Here is a 20,665-nt window from a genome sequence, read left to right as displayed (position 1 = left end):
CATCCGCCATACATTTTTTTTAATAATCGACTCGTACAGATCGTGAATGATGTTATTAATATATCTAGCTCGTCACCACAGTGAAATTAATTAACACACACACGGCGGTTGAATTTTAAACCACAGTATTATAGAAAAGTGTACTTTTGTTCCAGTTTCTAACCAGTAATTTCGAATTCAAGCATTTTAAACAACAGTAAGTGTACATTTCGGTCCAGTTTCTTACCAGTTGCAATGAATTATGGTAGTGTAAGCTTACCAATATTCATACCAAAAGCTGTGATAGTTTCTGCACTGTACATACTGTACAACTCTGTACAGTGTGAGTATGTACTGTGAGTATAACAACTTGAGCAAGTCACAATATTTTCTCAAGTTGATTTATCCTTTCTATAAATAGCGACGTATACAGAAAAAATATACACAACCACGTTCTCCGAGTACTGTAGGTAGGGGTGTGCCACCGCCAGTTTCGAACTTGAGGTCTAAGGAACTGATCGGCAGGCCAAAAAGGGGGTCTAGGAACTGATCGGCCGGTCAAAAAGGGGGTCTTGGGAACTGTTTGACCGGCTAAAAGGGGGGTCTTGGGAACTGATCAGCCGCCAAAATCTGAAAAATCTCGGCAACTAAACCATGCAGGCCAAACCAGGGTTCAATTTTGTTGCGTTTTTGCCACAGATTTTTGAAGGAATTGATTTCACTTTGAATTGTGCATTAAATTATTAAATCAGGAAAACCATTAATGCAAAATAGGTCTGTTTGGCCTATTACGATGAAAATCTCAGCAAAGCAAAACAGCATTCGAATCAAATTAGGCCTACTAGACCCTGCAGACCTACAATCTATGCTATTAGCCTACTGATAATTATAGCAGCAGCTAGCAGTACTACATAAAAGCCCACCATAAAAACAAACCCACAAAAATATTTTTTTCAGTGCCGAAAAAGTAAAACATTGACTACATTGAACTGCATGAGATGATTGAGTGAAGTGTGCAGAATTTGACACCATTCCACTAGACCAGTAGATCGTAAATTACCTTTTAATTCACTGTTATGGCCAGCTGCAAGGATGTGCACACAATTATTTGAGGTAGGCCTACTTTTCCTCATATTTGGCAATTTTATTCCCAAAAGAGATCTCAAAGTCATTTATTTCTAGCAAAATGTTCATCAGCTGAAGGCATCGGCATCGCGGCATGCACTCGACAGTGCAGTGCTGTTTAACAACGGGCTTGAGAACAACGGGCTTGAGCAACTCGTCAATCTACCTACGCGAGAAGAAAACTTCCTGGATCTTTTGTTCACCAGTAACAGTTCTCTTGTTAACAATATAACAACCAAGCCAGGTGTAAGTGACCACAACATTGTGATTGCTGAAGTTCAGTTGAACACTAGGAGGAGGAAACTACCACCAAGAAAGATCTACATCAGAAGCAAAGCAGATGAAGCTGGGCTGAGGAAAGATTTATCTGACTTCAAAGTCAAGTATTTTGCTGATACTACTCATTCCTCAGTGCAAGATCGATGGGATAAAATTGAGGGTGCCATAAAGGATGCTATGGAAAAGAACATCCCCAAAGGCAGTCATCCAACAGAAAGAACTTGCCGTGGTTTGACAGAACTCATAAATGTATGGTTAGGAAGAAACAGAAAGCTTACAACAGAGCTAAACAGACTGGGAAAGAGGAAGACTGGACTTATTTCAAATTCCTGCAGAAAAAACTAAAGCAGAGCCTAAATAAGGCTAGAAGAGAATATATCTCTGACAATTTGGATGAGGCACTGTGCAATAACCCAAAGTCATTCTGGTCATTCATCAAGAAGATCAAGCAAGATGAGGTTGGAGTTGCTGACTTAAGGATCAATGATGAAATCATCAGTGATGGAAAGGGAAGGCAGAAGCTCTTAATGCCCAATTTGCAAGTGTCTTCACTGAAGAAGATCTCTCAAGTATCCCAACTCTTGGTGATAGTAATTTCATGGAAATCCCAAGACTTGATATCCAAGAAAAAGGAGTCCATAAACTACTCGGTGACCTGAATGCCAATAAAGCATCTGGCCCTGATAACCTTCCACCATGGGTGCTCAGGATGGCAGCAGATGAATTAGCTCCTGTGTTGACTCACTTTTTCCAGCTATCATTAGACAAAGAAGCCCTACCATGGCAGTGGAGGAATGCAAACATATGTGGGGTCTACAAAAAGGGATAAGACCAAGCCTGAGAACTATAGACCAGTATCTCTTACAAGTGTCATATGCAAAATGATGGAGCATATCCTTCACTCCCATATCATGGACCATCTAGAAACATTTGATATTCTCACTGACAGCCAGCATGGGTTCCGATCCAAGAGGTCCACTGAAACCCAACTACTTCTGACAGCTCATGACTTCACATCGTCTATTGAAGATGACGAGACCACCCATGTCGGCGTTTTAGATTTCTCTAAAGCGTTCGACAAAGTACCTCATGAGCGTCTTTTAGGGAAATTGGATTACTATGGAATCCGAGGAACCATCAACCATTGGATTAGGGTCTTCCTCACTGACCGTAAACAACAAGTCGTGTGTGATGGCAAATACTCTTCCTCTAAACGTGTGGTGTCTGGAGTACCCCAAGGCACAGTACTCGGACCACTACTGTTTTTGCTATACATAAACGATCTTCCAAACCAACTCCAAAATAAAACCAGACTCTTTGCAGATGATTGCTTAGTTTATTCTTCAGGGAAAACATCCGCCCACATTGACTCTCTTCAGAAAGATCTTCTAGAACTTGAAGAATGGCAGAACAAGTGGCAGATGTCATTTAATCCATCTAAATGCTCCATCCTTCAAGTCTCAACTAAGCGTGATCCTCCATCGAAACCAATCATCTTCTGTGGCAAGGAACTTGACCAAGTTAAATCACATCCATACCTGGGAGCTGAACTAGAAAGCAGCATGAAGTGGAAAGAACACATAAAAAAGGTGACCACAAAAGCCAGTAGAGTACTGGGATTCCTGCAAAGAAACATCTGGTTTTGCTCCAAGAAAGTGAAAACAGCTGCTTATAAGACACTAGTGAGACCAGTTCCGGAATATGCTAGTTGCGTATGGGATCCGCATGTGAAGAAAGACATCAACAGCTTGGAAAGGATCCAGAGACGGGCAGCCAGATTCTGTGTCCATAATTTCAAGAGAGACGCTAGTGTAACTTCCATGCTTGAACACTTGGAATGGAGCACATTGGAAGATCGTAGGAAAAACAGCAGATTGACTATGCTGTATAAGATCATCAATGGCCTTGTAGGTATAGACAAGACCAACTACCTGGAAGCAGCAGAACAGACTATCAGTACTAGAGGGAAGCACAAACACAGTCTGAGAAATGATTTCATCAAAAAGGATGTCCACCGGCTCTCCTTTTCCCCAGGACATTGAGAGAATGGAATGAGTTGCCCAAAGAAGTAGCTGGAGCGCCCTCAATCGACGCCTTCAAGCAGCAGCTTCAAGCACTACCAACCCATACCAGAGCAGCACGTTAGATACCAATCCATTTCAGCACAGCACATGCACAGCACTTAGACTGATATCCAGCCTTATCCTTTTGCCATTCCCCCCCTTTTTTTTTTTTTTTTCGCGCGAGTACCCCATACATTAAGTTGACGAAATGTGGCATATAAATAAAGCCGCCCTGTCGACGTACTTAAGAAGAAGAAGAAGAACAACAAACCAGTGTTGCCACTACTAAAGGAGCCCAAAATCCCGCCCAAAGTTCACCTTACTCCTAATACAATGTGTTTCAATGGGGAAGAAATTTATGGAAAATTCCCTTTGAAGTTTTTGAGCTCGCAAAAGTAGCTTTTGGGCTTGAAATAGTAGGACAGAAAACACGCCTGTCAAGATGCCAATGAGAGCGGAAATCGATGATCTGAGGGTCTATGGAACGGCTAGAAAATTTTCGGGCTTCAGAGCGGGCAATCAATGAATTCAGAGGGTCTAAGGAACGGCTAGCGGCTCTGAAAAAGGGGGTCGTCGCCGCGGCACATACCCGTATAGCTGGGAAATGTGAGTGCCCCCCCCCGGGGGTACACCCATCGTATGTGTACATGGACCTAATCCATGGGTTCCTACAAGGCCGATGACTGGACCGATGACACACATTCGATAGGTGTATCGTATAATATGTGTGAGTTACGGCTTTTGACAATTGGCTCCCTAGTCCTAGCCCGAGGTACTCACACGTCCGTCACTACGATTTCCACTAGGGGTAGCGGGGTGAATGACCCCTAAATTTAAAAAATATTAATTTTTCACCCTCTATTGGGAATATGTGCAAGCTCCGGGGTGAAAACTGACCCTCTAGCTACTTTTGGACCGTACTCCTACCCCTGACTACACTGCAAAATATTTTTCACCCCCAAGATTTAATTTTCACCCCATGTATTTGGATTTTCTGCAAGCTCTGGAGTGAAAAACACAGGAAAACAACCCCCGACTTTTGGGCCTTAATGCTGTAGGCCTACCCCTGATTTCCACTGTCCTTCTCCATACGAAGGTCTGAGACTCCTGAGCATATCTGGTCCAGGGTACACATAAAATACCACGTTTTCTCATAAATACCACTTCCTACCATTCCTCACGTGAAGATGAGACTTAAACAAAACATATTTGGTGCATGTTCGTAACTTTTGAGCACATTTGAGGATGGAAAATGTTTTGAATTCTTTCTATAAATAGATGCCGTCAGTGTGACATCATCACCGCGACGTGAGGTCACGGTGCCACGTTTTTACGCACGTAGGGCATTCATGGCCCTAGTGAGGAAGGAACAGGGCCATGTTGTTTCGGGCTACCCTAGTCCATACATTCGACATATAGCGGGACTCTAGTCGTCTCTACAAATATGTCAATGACAGCAAGAACATGATGAAGTCTAACTTGGAATTTGCACATCATCTTGATCTTGATACTGCCCAACAGTCCTAGAGGAGTAAAACGGTTAGGTTGATATGCGCATGCATGCAAATTTTAGTCTATAGATTTCTTGTAGATGTTGGGTTATGTTGGTTTTAAATTGTGGGATCTATTATGTTTAAGGGGTACTACACCCTAGCCAATTTTTTTTTGCTTATTTTTGTGTTTTTCTCAAAAATCATAGTGCATTGGTGACAAGTAAGATATAGGGCCTAGATATGTATATTATAGAGACAAGGACTATAACTACTGCACTGAAAATTCAGCAACTCAAGGCAAGTAGTTATTGATTTATTGATCAAATATTGGTTTTCCCTAATTTTTGACTGTAACTCCACAACTGCTGTCTGTGCTGAAATAAAATGTCCAGTGTAGCAGTTGTAGTACTTGCCCCTATAATATACATATCTTACTTGTCACCAATGCTCTATAATTTTTTTTTTTTTTTTAAAATAGGCACAAAACTGGGCAGGGGTGTAGTACCCCTGTTATCCAAATGATTTGATCGAGTAATTTATCAACTACCATGTATCCACGACAACACAATACTATAGGGACTGTGCAATAATTATGTCTACACCCAGGGTGATGTCTACACCCTGGGCCCTTAATACTTAGTAACTCGGGGTCTGAAACAGTAACTTGGACCCCGAGATAGTAACTCGACTTTAAGTAACTCGGGCCCCGACTTAGTAACTCTGGGTCTGAGATAGTAACTTGGGGCCTCGACTTAGTAACTCGGGGTCCGAGATAGTAACTCGGGGCCTCGTCTTATTAACTCGGGGTCCAAGATTGTAACTCGGGCCTCGACTTAGTAACTCGGGTCTGAGATAGTAACACGGACCTCGACTTAGTAACTCGGGTCTGAGATAGTAACTTGGGGCCTCGACTTAGTAACTCGGGGTCCGAGATAGTAACTTGGGGCCTCAACTTAGTAACTTGGTATCTGAGATAGTAACACAGACCCGAGATAGTAACTCGGGTCCGAGATATAATTCGGGCCCCGACTTTATAACTCAGGGTCCGGGATAGTACGGTAACTCAGGGTCAGAGATAGTAAGTCGGGCCCCGACTTAGTAACTCGAGTCCGAGATAATAACTTGGGACCCCGAGATACTAATTGGGGGTCCGAGATAGTAGCTCAGGGTCCCGAGATACTAATTCAGGGTCTGATATAGTAACTCGGGCCCCAACTTAGTAACACAGGGCCCTTAGATAGTAACTCGGGGTTCCGACTTAATAACTTGGGGTCAGAGATATAATAACACGGGGTCCGAGATACTAACTCGGGGCCTCAACTTAGTAACTCGGGGTCTGAGATAGTAACACGGACCACGAGATAGTAACTCAGGGTCGAGTTAGTAACTTGGGGCCCAGCTTAGTAACTTCGGGTACGAGACAGTAACTTCGGGGCCTCGACTTAGTAACTTCGGAGTCTGAGATAGTAACACTGACCCGAGATAGTAACTCGGGTCCGAGATAGTAACAGGGCTTCGACTTAGTAACTCGGGTCTGAGATAGTAACACTGATCCGAGATAGTAACTCGGGTCTGAGATAGTAACTCGGGCCCTGACTTATTAACTCGGGGTCGAGATAGTAACTTCGGGCCCGACTTATTAACTCGGGGTCCGAGATAGTAACTTGGGGCCTCGACTTAATAACTTCGGGTCTGAAACAGTAACACAGACCGAGATAGTAACTGGGTCTGAGATAGTAATTCAGGACCCCCAATTAGTATCTCGGGCCCCAAGTTACTATCTCGGACTCCGAAGTTACTAAGTCGGGCCCAATTACTATCTCGGACCCCGAGTTCCTATCTTGGGGCCGTACTACGATCTCGTAAGCCCAGTTGCTAAGTTGAGGCCCCAAGTTACTATCTCAGACCCGCGTTACTAAGTCGAGGCCCGAGTTACTATCTCTGACCCCCAGTTACTACGTCGGGGCCCCGAAGTTACTATCTTGGACCCAAGTTACAATATCAGGGTCCGTGTTATTATTTCAGACCCGAGTTACTAAGTCGAGGCCTGAGTTACTATCTCGGACCCCGGGTTACTATCTTGGGGTCTGTGTTACTATCTCAGACCCCAAGTTACTAAGTTGAGGCCCCGAGTTACTATCTCTAACCCCTAATTACTAAGTCGGGCCCCGAGTTACTATCTCAGACCCCGAGTTACAATCTCTGGGTGCGTGTTACTATTTCAGACCCGAGTTAATAAGTCGAGGCCCGAGTTACTATCACGGACCCCGAGTTACTAAGTCGAGGCCCGAAGTTACTATCTCAGACCCCGAAGTTACTAAGTCGGGTCGAAGTTACTATCTCAGACCCCAAGTTACTAAGTCGAGGCCCGAATTACTATCTCGGACCCGAAGTTACTACCTCGTACCCGAAGTTACTAAGTCGGGGCCCTGAATTACTATCTCAGACCCCGAGTTACTATCTCGGGGTCCGTGTTACTGTTTCAGACCCCGGGTTATTAAGTCGAGGCCCCAAGTTACTATCTCGGACCCCGAGTTACTATCTCGGGTCAGTGTTACTATCTCAGACCCCGAAGTTACTAAGTCGAGGCCCCGACTTACTATCTCTAACCCCGAGTTACTATCCCGGACCCTGAGTTATAAAGTCCGGGGCCCGAATTACTATCTCGGACCCCGAGTTACTATATAGGGTCCGTGTTACTATCTCGGATACCAAGTTACTAAGTTGAGGCCCCAAGTTACTATCTCGGACCCCGAGTTACTAAGTCAAGGCCCCGAATTACTATCTCGGACCCCGAGTTACTAGGTCGGGCCCTGAATTACTATCTCAGACCCGAGTTACTATCTCGCGGTCCGTGTTACTGTTTCAGACCCCAAGTTATTAAGTCGAGGCCCCAAGTTACTATCTCGGACCCCGAGTTAATAAGTCGGGGCCCCAGTTACTATCTCGGACCCCGAGTTACTAAGTCGAGGCACCAAGTTACTAAGTCGAGGCCCCGAGTTACTGTCTTAAGACCCTGAGTTACTAAGTCGAGGCCCCAAGTTACTATCTCGGACCCCGAGTACTATCTTGGACCCAGAGTTACTAAGTCTGAGATACTATCTCGGGCCTATCTTGGACCCAAGATACTAAATCCGGGCCCGAGTTACTAACTCAGATATCGAGTTACTAAGTCGGGGCCCGAGTTACTATCTTGGACCCTGAGTTACTATCTCGGGTCCCGAATTGAGGCCCCGGATTACTAAGTCGGGCCCTGAGTTACTATCTCGGACCCGAGTTACTAAGTCGGCCCCGAGTTACAGTCGGGCCCTGAGTTACTATCTCGGACACACAAGTTTTAAGGTGTATTTTGGACGAAAAGAATTCCCCGTTTCATCTCTACATAATCATATGACCTATTTTTTCGCGATTGCACGAACAAGTATACGTAATTCGTGGCAACACTGATTAGTGTATATTTCTATGCTGGGCTTTTTTCATGAGGCGGAAGTACCTATACACCCTACGCAAGTCAATTGAAGCCGTACAATTTATCGCTAATTTACGACCATAAAATTTAGACACTTCTCTTGTCTGTATTAGCATCAACTCTCTCATGTCACGTTTTCATGTCAGAAATTAACATAACTCCCGAAACCGAAAACAGAAATTATCTTCGTTCAACTTTTCAGTAGGCAACAAAAGACTAGAATAAACACTCTAGTGTATGCCACAACTTTATCATGCTCACAAGTGAAACAGGACATTGAAGTTCATGATTCCCATTGTGCTACATGTGTATACCACACTCTCATGTGTACAACAATATTATCACTATAGATGATTTCCATTGTGCTATACAACATTCCCATGTATACTACAACTTTTATCACAGGGGGAACAGAGTCCTATAGATGATTTCCATTGTGCAATACAACACTCCCATGTATACTACAACTTTATCATGGGTGGAACAGAGTACAAAGATGATTTCCATTGAGCTATACACCACCCCCATGTATACTACAACTTTATCATGGGTGGAACAGAGTACAAAGATGATTTCCATTGAGCTATACAACACTCCCATGTATACTACAACTTTATCATGGGTGGAACAGAGTACTGTAGATGATTTCCATTGAGCTATACAACACTCCCATGTATACTACAACTTTATCATGGGTGGAACAGAGTACTGTAGATGATTTCCATTGAGCTATATAACACTCCCATGTATACTACAACTTTATCATGGGTGGAACAGAGCACAAAGATGATTTCCATTGAGCTATACAACACTCCCATGTATACTACAACTTTATCATGGGTGGAACAGAGTACTGTAGATGATTTCCATTGAGCTATATAACACTCCCATGTATACTACAACTTTATCATGGGTGGAACAGAGCACAAAGATGATTTCCATTGAGCTATACAACACTCCCATGTATACTACAACTTTATCATGGGTGGAACAGAGTACTGTAGATGATTTCCATTGAGCTATACAACACTCCCATGTATACTACAACTTTATCATGGGTGGAACATAGTACTGTAGATGATTTCCATTGAGCTATACAACACTCCCATGTATACTACAACTTTATCATGGGTGGAACAGAGCACAAAGATGATTTCCATTGAGCTATACAACACTCCCATGTATACTACAACTTTATCATGGGTGGAACAGAGTACTGTAGATGATTTCCATTGAGCTATACAACACTCCCATGTATACTACAACTTTATCATGGGTGGAACAGAGCACAAAGATGATTTCCATTGAGCTATTCAACACTCCCATGTATACTACAACTTTATCATGGGTGGAACAGAGTACTATAGATGATTTCCATTGAGCTATACAACACTCCCATGTATACTACAACTTTATCATGGGTGGAACAGAGCACAAAGATGATTTCCATTGAGCTATACAACACTCCCATGTATACTACAACTTTATCATGGGTGGAACAGAGCACAAAGATGATTTCCATTGAGCTATACAACACTCCCATGTATACTACAACTTTATCATGGGTGGAACAGAGTACTGTAGATGATTTCCATTGAGCTATACAACACTCCCATGTATACTACAACTTTATCATGGGTGGAACAGAGTACTGTAGATGATTTCCATTGAGCTATACAACACTCCCATGTATACTACAACTTTATCATGGGTGGAACAGAGCACAAAGATGATTTCCATTGAGCTATACAACACTCCCATGTATACTACAACTTTATCATGGGTGGAACAGAGTACTATAGATGATTTCCATTGAGCTATACAACACTCCCATGTATACTACAACTTTATCATGGGTGGAACAGAGCACAAAGATGATTTCCATTGAGCTATACAACACTCCCATGTATACTACAACTTTATCATGGGTGGAACATAGTACTGTAGATGATTTCCATTGAGCTATATAACACTCCCATGTATACTACAACTTTATCATGGGTGGAACAGAGCACAAAGATGATTTCCATTGAGCTATACAACACTCCCATGTATACTACAACTTTATCATGGGTGGAACAGAGTACTGTAGATGATTTCCATTGAGCTATACAACACTCCCATGTATACTACAACTTTATCATGGGTGGAACAGAGCACAAAGATGATTTCCATTGAGCTATTCAACACTCCCATGTATACTACAACTTTATCATGGGTGGAACAGAGTACTATAGATGATTTCCATTGAGCTATACAACACTCCCATGTATACTACAACTTTATCATGGGTGGAACAGAGCACAAAGATGATTTCCATTGAGCTATACAACACTCCCATGTATACTACAACTTTATCATGGGTGGAACAGAGCACAAAGATGATTTCCATTGAGCTATACAACACTCCCATGTATACTACAACTTTATCATGGGTGGAACAGAGTACTGTAGATGATTTCCATTGAGCTATACAACACTCCCATGTATACTACAACTTTATCATGGGTGGAACAGAGTACTGTAGATGATTTCCATTGAGCTATACAACACTCCCATGTATACTACAACTTTATCATGGGTGGAACAGAGCACAAAGATGATTTCCATTGAGCTATACAACACTCCCATGTATACTACAACTTTATCATGGGTGGAACAGAGTACTATAGATGATTTCCATTGAGCTATACAACACTCCCATGTATACTACAACTTTATCATGGGTGGAACAGAGCACAAAGATGATTTCCATTGAGCTATACAACACTCCCATGTATACTACAACTTTATCATGGGTGGAACAGAGCACAAAGATGATTTCCATTGAGCTATACAACACTCCCATGTATACTACAACTTTATCATGGGTGGAACAGAGTACTGTAGATGATTTCCATTGAGCTATACAACACTCCCATGTATACTACAACTTTATCATGGGTGGAACAGAGTACTGTAGATGATTTCCATTGAGCTATACAACACTCCCATGTATACTACAACTTTATCATGGGTGGAACAGAGCACAAAGATGATTTCCATTGAGCTATACAACACTCCCATGTATACTACAACTTTATCATGGGTGGAACAGAGTACTGTAGATGATTTCCATTGAGCTATACAACACTCCCATGTATACTACAACTTTATCATGGGTGGAACAGAGCACAAAGATGATTTCCATTGAGCTATTCAACACTCCCATGTATACTACAACTTTATCATGGGTGGAACAGAGTACTATAGATGATTTCCATTGAGCTATACAACACTCCCATGTATACTACAACTTTATCATGGGTGGAACAGAGTACTGTAGATGATTTCCATTGAGCTATACAACACTCCCATGTATACTACAACTTTATCATGGGTGGAACAGAGCACAAAGATGATTTCCATTGAGCTATTCAACACTCCCATGTATACTACAACTTTATCATGGGTGGAACAGAGTACTATAGATGATTTCCATTGAGCTATACAACACTCCCATGTATACTACAACTTTATCATGGGTGGAACAGAGCACAAAGATGATTTCCATTGAGCTATACAACACTCCCATGTATACTACAACTTTATCATGGGTGGAACAGAGTACTGTAGATGATTTCCATTGAGCTATACAACACTCCCATGTATACTACAACTTTATCATGGGTGGAACAGAGTACTATAGATGATTTCCATTGAGCTATACAACACTCCCATGTATACTACAACTTTATCATGGGTGGAACAGAGCACAAAGATGATTTCCATTGAGCTATACAACACTCCCATGTATACTACAACTTTATCATGGGTGGAACAGAGTACTGTAGATGATTTCCATTGAGCTATACAACACTCCCATGTATACTACAACTTTATCATGGGTGGAACAGAGTACTATAGATGATTTCCATTGAGCTATACAACACTCCCATGTATACTACAACTTTATCATGGGTGGAACAGAGCACAAAGATGATTTCCATTGAGCTATACAACACTCCCATGTATACTACAACTTTATCATGGGTGGAACAGAGTACTGTAGATGATTTCCATTGAGCTATACAACACTCCCATGTATACTACAACTTTATCATGGGTGGAACAGAGTACTATAGATGATTTCCATTGAGCTATACAACACTCCCATGTATACTACAACTTTATCATGGGTGGAACAGAGTACAAAGATGATTTCCATTGAGCTATACAACACTCCCATGTATACTACAACTTTATCATGGGTGGAACAGAGTACAAAGATGATTTCCATTGAGCTATACAACACTCCCATGTATACTACAACTTTATCATGGGTGGAACAGGACACTATCTATTGTGCTATATAATGTAAATTATTTCTAGTGTCCTGTCCCTCCTGTGACAAAGTTGTGGTATACAAGGAATGTTGTATAGCACAATTAAAATTATGATTTAGGTGTCCCTTCCCACCCGTGACAAAGTTGTGGTATACAAGGAATGTTGTATTGTTTAAATCAAATCATCTTTACTATCCTATCCCACCTGTGACAAAGTTGCGGTGTTCATGGGTATCTTGTAAAGCACAATTTTAATCTTCTATATTTTACCCACATGTAACATTTATGTTTTTGTGTTTTATATTTTAAAGAATGGTGCAAACTTCATGAAGTAAATGAACATGTGAAGCCATTGGCTGCGAGTTCGGGTGTCAGGGCATCTGATGTTTTGCAATTGATCTTCCTAGAGGTGAGTTAAGGTTTACACTATATGTTTTGGGCAGAATTTTCGGCCGAATGTTAAATAAGTTTAGCTTAGATTTGCAAGTTTCATAAATGAAAATTTGCAATTATTTCTTGATATTTCTTGATTTATTTTTTAATATATCTAAGCAATAGTTTTGCCATTTTAACCCTCCCAAAAACATCATGCAAATGGGGTGGAAATGACACTACTTATATCAATCATTGGGATTTCCTTAATAAAACCAATACCATTCCTCATGTGTGTCAGCTTTACTTGTCTCAATATTTGAATGCAAATGCTGCTAGTTCATGCTACCATCTAACTCGCCTTATGAAAGACGTACATAGAACATATTGACCATTTTAGGTGGCATTTTGTCTATATGTATTTTCAGATAGCTAACTCAAATACTACACCTTACAGATACAATAGCTAGCTATGTCAAATCCATTATGTTCATTTAACTTAAATCAGCAAAGAAAAGTGTTTAAATGGGATTTTGTGAATTTGCATAAGTCAAGAAGCTGTTTTGAAAAATCACATCCTGTACGATAATTTTAAAGCAATTCTGTGCACAACACCATAGTTAAGTTTGCCACCTTAAATATCTACCGTATATAATTTTTAAAAATTCTGTGACTTATTTATAATTCTATTACTCTTACGACCCATTATTCAAAATGCAGCACTGTGATTTGTTAAAACACGTCACATGAGAGCCCATTATTCTGCAATTATGGGTCAAGCGCCGTAATACACTCTACGCACAGCATTACGCTGTGCAATATTTCCGCGATACACGCTCCACCTTGAAGTAAACAACTGAAAATATTTGTGCCAAAAAATGATATTTTCTCTTTAAATCGCACTATTTTCTGGTAATAGAATAGAAATAAAGGGTGCAGCATTATCCTTTACACGCATAAATAATGTGTCCTTGGCAGTAAAAACGTCTAAATAATGGGTGAGGACACATTATTTGGGTGTAAAGGATAATGCATTACCCTTTATTTCTTAAATAAAAGGAAGGTCTGAAAATGTTGTGTTAATTATTATTAATATTCATGTTATTCTCATTAATAACTTTTCTGCAGGCACTAGCACTGTCTAAGGAGTAAGGATTCCTTCAATAGTTTGCAGATTGAAGCAGCCTTTTAACAGGCAACAACACAAAGAACAAGAGAGTATAGAGAATCAAGAATGCAGCAAATAAGAACTGCCCTGAAGTCTTTGGATGTCATTATTGGAACTTAATAACAATCCATTGCCATAGTCCATTTGGGACAAGATCAAGGCACAAACCACCAGATAGTAGATGCCATGGTCCTTGAAACCAATTGATATTTTATGTAGTTGCTAATTTATAATAGATTACAGGGATACAATGTATATGATATGTGCAGCCACTGTCATCTGTGTATCAAATATAACACAGAGGTTGCATACTGGATTGCAGAGCTGGATTGATGGAATCATCGCCAACTGTTAGCATAGCAGGAGATAAGCTATGTGTATGATAATTTGATGCGCCAATAGAAAACTCTATCTCCTCATCATTTAGCTTCCAGAGATTTTATGGTCATCCAGTGTTTTATTCAGTGATGCTAGATGAGGCTGTTTTCATGGAGTTTGGATAAGATACATTAAAATATCTGTATAACTGAATGTCATCACCGTAACATATAGAGAGGTTTCTTGATTGACAAGTGTATAATATTATGGTGAATGACATACATGTAACAGGGCCAATCATGGATCCTTGTGACAGGCTTTGTCGTCTAGATTTTAAAGGGGAGTGGTTACTCACTCTCTAGTATGATGCTAGGCGAGTGGTCAAATCATTCTCTAGCATGATTGCTAGGAGAGCTGTTAACATTGTATTTGAACACAGATATTGGAACATCTGTGATTTGAAGTGATGATTTTTATGTGAGCTGGCTATCTGGTGAATATAACTGGTATTACCATATAGTCACATAACAGTAAAAAAATAATTTTAAGGTTGGTCTTAACCCTCAGGGAATTATGGGCCTCATAACTGCTAAATTTTTGGTCTTTTAAAATGACAAAGTCTTGATGAATTCATATGCGAGGTCAAATTTGGGCAAAAATGCTCAGTTATGGAGAAAATTAAAAAACAATTTTACCCAAATTTTCATGGGCATTGTACCAAAAAAATTCTTTACAAAATTAATTTTTTAAACCTATTTTTTATTCATTTTTTTTATTTTTGACCAACTTTGAGAAATTTTTACCAAAACTGGTTGAAAAATGCTCAATTTTGCCGGGGAAAAAAAACATGAAAAAAAGCCTGATTTTTCGCTCAATTTTCATTTTTTTTTGGTGAAGTTGATCAAAATTTTAAAAAGTAAATGGTCCTAGATATCTATACGCTGGCGAAGTTACGTAATAATCGGATTAACTACCATAGCAATAGGTACAAACAATTTTTGATTATATCGCGCTGCACTACTACGTTCATGCGGTACCTCTGCATTGAACCATAGATGTCAAAGAAATGCTAATCACTTGCACCTGTAAGATTAGTCTCTTTGAAAAGAGCGGTATTGTATTCAATCTACTATATGATTGACGACAGGTGATGAGTGCAACCTGCTTGTAGTGCAGCGGTATATTCAAAATTGTTTGCACCTATTGCTATGGTAGTTAATCCGATTAATTACGTAACTTCGCCAGCGATATCTAGTTTTTTAAAAATAAAATTTTTTACTGAAGAATGTTTTTGTTGTTGCCAAAAATAATTTGGGTAAAAAAATTGGTTTGAATGTAAAGGTTTCTTGATCAATTTTCATTAACACAGCAATGAAATTCAGACATGGAACTTTCATAACTTTCAGCTAACTCCAATTAGGCTGGAATTAGCAAAGTCAAACACTGAAAGGGATGCAAATTATTATAATTATATTCTCACAGTACAGGGTGTCCCAGAAAACATCTCCAGAAATAGACAATATCATCAAAATATTTTTAAAGCAGTGGGTAGCTCATTGTGCACATTATACACAAATTTTATTTTAATTCTTTTGGCTGGATGCAAAGAAATGAGTGATTGATCACACAATGCACACATCAACAACTCATTCCAAGTTTGATTAACAGGCACTTTTGTCACACTTGCTCACCCCTTCGTAAAGTTTGTGTATCTCATTCAATTCAGTCCTCTGATCTATTTTATACGATGGTATTATGTTACTCATGCTTGCACTGAAGGTGAAAAACGTGAGTGAATATAACATTTGATCTGCCTTTACTTTGATACACAGTGCCTGAATTGTAAGAAACTTAACATGGATTGCAGAAATTGGATAGCTATACAATTAACAGATTTAATTCTTTACGCAATATGTTAAACTTTCAAAAACCCAAGAAATACATGATTAAGCTTAGAGCTTCTAATTTTTATACTGTGCTATATTATGTTTAATGTTTTAATTTTTTAAGTTAAAACTTTGCATTCATGGCAATATTTGAAGCAACATTTTGTCCAAGAAAACTTTGGTTTTTGTAAGCTTTCCAGCTTTAATTCTTTGTGTTGTGCAATATGTTATATTGCAACTTTCCAAAGAACATGTGAGCCAAGAATGACAATGATCAAGGGCTTGTACATCTGTACGTGTAATTTTTGATACCAGGCAACATTATGTTCAAATTTTAAAAGATTTACATTTTACATAGCCATTTCTTGGAAAATTCCAAAACATTAATTATTGTGTGAGAAAACTTTTTTGTCAGCTGGAATTCTTTATACAATAATTCTTTATGCAATAATTATATTAATATTAACGAAAAAATATATTTACAAGTACCAAGCACCATTTTAGATTCAAGCTTTAATATCACATAGTATTTTCACATTTTAACAAAAGTTTATTACATGTTTAGCAAAACACAGATTGTGTAAGAAGAATAAAAAGAATTTCACCAAACAAAACACAAAGTCAATTGATAAGCATTAGTGTGCATTGTGTTGAATGATCTTTCTTTCAAACTTAATGAAATGAATTGAGATGTATGTTATGTAATCGCTCATATCTTTGCAATCAGTCAACCGATTCAAGTGTGTAAGATGCAGAATAAGAGGGCTACATGCTGTTTTTATGTTTTGGATTTGGATGCTTATTTGTCAGCTTATGTCAAAATTCATTCACCTTGTAATCTTTTTCTGGAACACCCTGTATATTAATTTAATTTGCTAGGTAACAGTAAGGAACTTCTTTAAAAGTTTTAGCAAATTTCAATCTGCATAATTAATTAGAGCTAATTTTGACTTGTCCAAAAATTAGTCATAATTGAAAATTATGCAGATTGAAATTAGCAAAAAGTTAAATGTAATGTGTTTCTAGATAGCCCTTACAGCTACCCACATTGCAACATTATAACATTTCCATTAGAGATAGAATTTAACTTCTTTTCCACAAAATGTTAGTTTTCACTGTCAGATATGTCCTCTTTTAAATTTGGCCTGAGCAAATGATGCAATAAAAAGAAAAGCACTGTATAATACCAGCACATAAGCCGCCAATGTGAGCCACTCCTTCAAATGTGACTGGTGTCGGTCCCGCACGCCTTGTATGGAGAGTATTGTGAACATTGTGTGTTAAGTTTTGAAAAACATGAGGTTGTTCTCCTCAGCAAATGTTACAATATGACCTGATTTTAAAAAATTGTCAAATCAGCAGTTTTAGGTAAAAAAATCCCTTAAGATGGGTAGGGGTTTCAGATTGCCATCAGCACACCCCTGTTAAAATTTAATTTGAGCCCCCTCCCCCCAACATTTTTTGTTTCAAATGAATGAGCATCAAGTCAGAGTGAGAATCTTGGATAAATCTGCCATATATGATTAAAAGTAAGTTTTATTCAAAGTGTCATATTAAGGGACTGTGTATTCTCAGAAATGCATTAATTAAAAGTGCTGTAACTTTAAATTAAACAAAATTTAATGCAAGTATATATTTTTGTTATGCAAAAAGTTTTTTTTTTAAGAAACTTCAAAAAAAGCACATTGTTTTGCCTTAAATTATTTGGAACACACTGTACCCAAATTTGGATTTCATGGTTTTTTTTTGTAATTAGACACTCCATTCATGGAACGGTTTTTCATGATTTGGATATTAGTCTTATTTTTGAATTTTTGAATTTTAGTCTTATTTGGTCAATAATTCAAAATAAGGCCTAAGCGCTTGAGTCTAGGTTACAAAAAACCACAAAATCCAAATTTTGGATTTTTCCTTCCTATAGTGTGTTCCAAACAATTTTAGGCAAAATCATGAGGTTTTTTCTTATTTTCTTCAAAATTGTTCTTTTCACCCCAAATTTGTATTTATATTTAGATAATTTCCTTTCCAAAAATGTATACTTTTATCTTGGATTAGTAACTTTTGGGCCATTCCATTTAAAATCCACACCACCCCTGTGGAAGATTTAGCTAAAGTCTTTCAAAGAGGGAGTATGAGTTTTGAATAGAATAAACCATTGGGTAACTTCATTTGAAATACTCACTCCAGCTGTGGAAGATATAGGTAAAGCCATAATACAGAGGGGAGTATGGGTTTCAAAATGATAAACCCTGACCAGTTAGGCAGTTACATTTGAAAAATATACTCCCTGTAGATTTCAACTGGAATACTAGCCCATTATGCATTTCTGAGAATGCACAGTCCCTTTAAGGGGTACTACACCCCTAGCCAATTTTTTTTTTTGCCTATTTTTGTGTTTTCTCGAAAATTATAGCGCATTGGTGATAAGTAAGATATGTATATTATCGGGGCACGGACTCCAACTACTGCGCTGAAAATTCAGCTACTCACGGCAAGTAGTTATTGATTTATTGATAAAATATTGGTTTTCCCTCATTTGTGACTGTAACTCCACAACTGTTGTCTGTGCTGAAATAAAATTTCCAGTGTAGCAGTTGTAGTCCTTGCCCTATAATATACATATCTTACTTGTCACCGATGCTCTATAATTTTGAGAAAAATGCAAAAATAGGCACAAAATTGGGCAGGGTGTAGTACCCCTTAAATATAATAAATTAAATGAAAATATAAATCAATTGAAAACATACCAGTTACATTAAATATCATTTATAGAAAAATTTGATTGATGGGAACAAAGAAAAATATTGTTAGTAAATTGCATGTTAGGGTGATTCACAAAAAATGAAATTGGTATTTTTCAATGGGACACCCCCTCATTTTGTTCATTTTGGTAATAAAATTATACCTGCAAAATATGAAAAAAATTCAAAAAAGTTTAGGGGGTGCTACCGGTCAATGAACTTTTGTACACAAAGTCAATGTGATTTTTTGTCAAAAATTTCAAACGCTTATTTCAGGGCCTAAAAAGTCTACCAGGCTTGCAAAACTGAAGTAAATGTTCAATGATATACCTAACTTTGTGAAAACATGGGTTTTTACCAAATTAAAGTTCATAGTTGACTGTAATAATAAAAATGTTTCAAAAGTGACAGAGGGAGTGTAGCTCAAGAAAAGAATACCCTGGGATATCCCCTGAATCCCACCAGGCACCCCAAATTTATACCTTATTGAACTGAACTGTTGATAAAAAAAAGATTAAAATTCTTCACATATTAGTTTACCCCAATGGTGATACCAGCTTTTGAAATCTTATGTAATAGTAACTATCAAAATCCATACATCTGTATCAGGGGTGGTCATTATGGCCATACCTGATGAAGATTTGTATTGTTTGAATTGAATGACCACAGGAAGGATTAGATTCACCATGGTTGAAAAGAAATGTATATAAATTGGGGTCACAACATTGGATAGTGGCCAGTTCAAAACTACACCTTGTGCAAGGTACTTGTGACAAGAGCTAGAGTGGCTAAAACACATTTACTACTGGATTACACATTAAACATTACACTACACTTACATAAAATTACAAACCTACACACATTCAACACTTGAATAACATAATTTACAAAACAACACATAATCATGATCAAGTAAAAACAAAACAAAGCAAAAACAAACAAAGAAACAACAAAAAAAACATTTAAAAAAAAGAAGAAAGAACTAGAGCCCCATAAACACAACTTTATATTAGCCAAGTACCATAATATTTTGGCTGTTCCAGCAACTGCCTTGCCCCAAATGTAACAGTTTTCACAAAAATGCAATTTTCTGGAAAGCGGGTTAACATTTTACAATTTTCTTTAGCATTTATTTTAAGGACATTACTCACACTATGATCAAATATTTTTGGCACAATCAGGGAAAATTAACATGGCTTTTTTGTGTTGTAAAGAAAATGGCTCATAAATCCCATTGACTTTGTGTACAAAAGTTCATTGACCGGTAGCACCCCCTAAACTTTTTTGATTTTTTTTTCATATTTTGCAGGTATGATTTTATTACCAAAATGAACAAAATGAGGGGGTGTCCCGTTGAAAAATACCAATTTCACTTTTTGTGAATCGCCCTATTGCATGTGTATGTATATTGTGACATGCATAAAAACAGATGGTTGAGTGGTTCTAA

General features: G+C 38.6%; 1 protein-coding gene and 1 long non-coding RNA gene across 4 annotated transcripts in view; one reads left to right on the top strand and one right to left on the bottom strand.

Annotated features, from left to right (window-relative positions):
- LOC140148223 (uncharacterized) overlaps positions 1 to 20,665 on the bottom strand; it is a 52,696-nt gene that overhangs the window by 19,206 nt on the left and 12,825 nt on the right. The gene's annotated exons all lie outside the window — the stretch shown is intronic.
- LOC140148222 (uncharacterized) lies at positions 89 to 14,804 on the top strand. The gene is made up of 3 exons (XR_011858456.1): positions 89 to 196; positions 13,045 to 13,142; positions 14,234 to 14,804. It is a non-coding gene; the product is annotated as an uncharacterized lncRNA (long non-coding RNA).

Source organism: Amphiura filiformis, chromosome 3 (assembly GCF_039555335.1).
Source record: "Amphiura filiformis chromosome 3, Afil_fr2py, whole genome shotgun sequence".
Classification (NCBI taxonomy): Eukaryota; Metazoa; Echinodermata; class Ophiuroidea; order Amphilepidida; family Amphiuridae; genus Amphiura; species Amphiura filiformis.
Note: the sequence above shows the minus strand (reverse complement) of the source record. Positions and strands in the feature narration are given on the sequence as shown.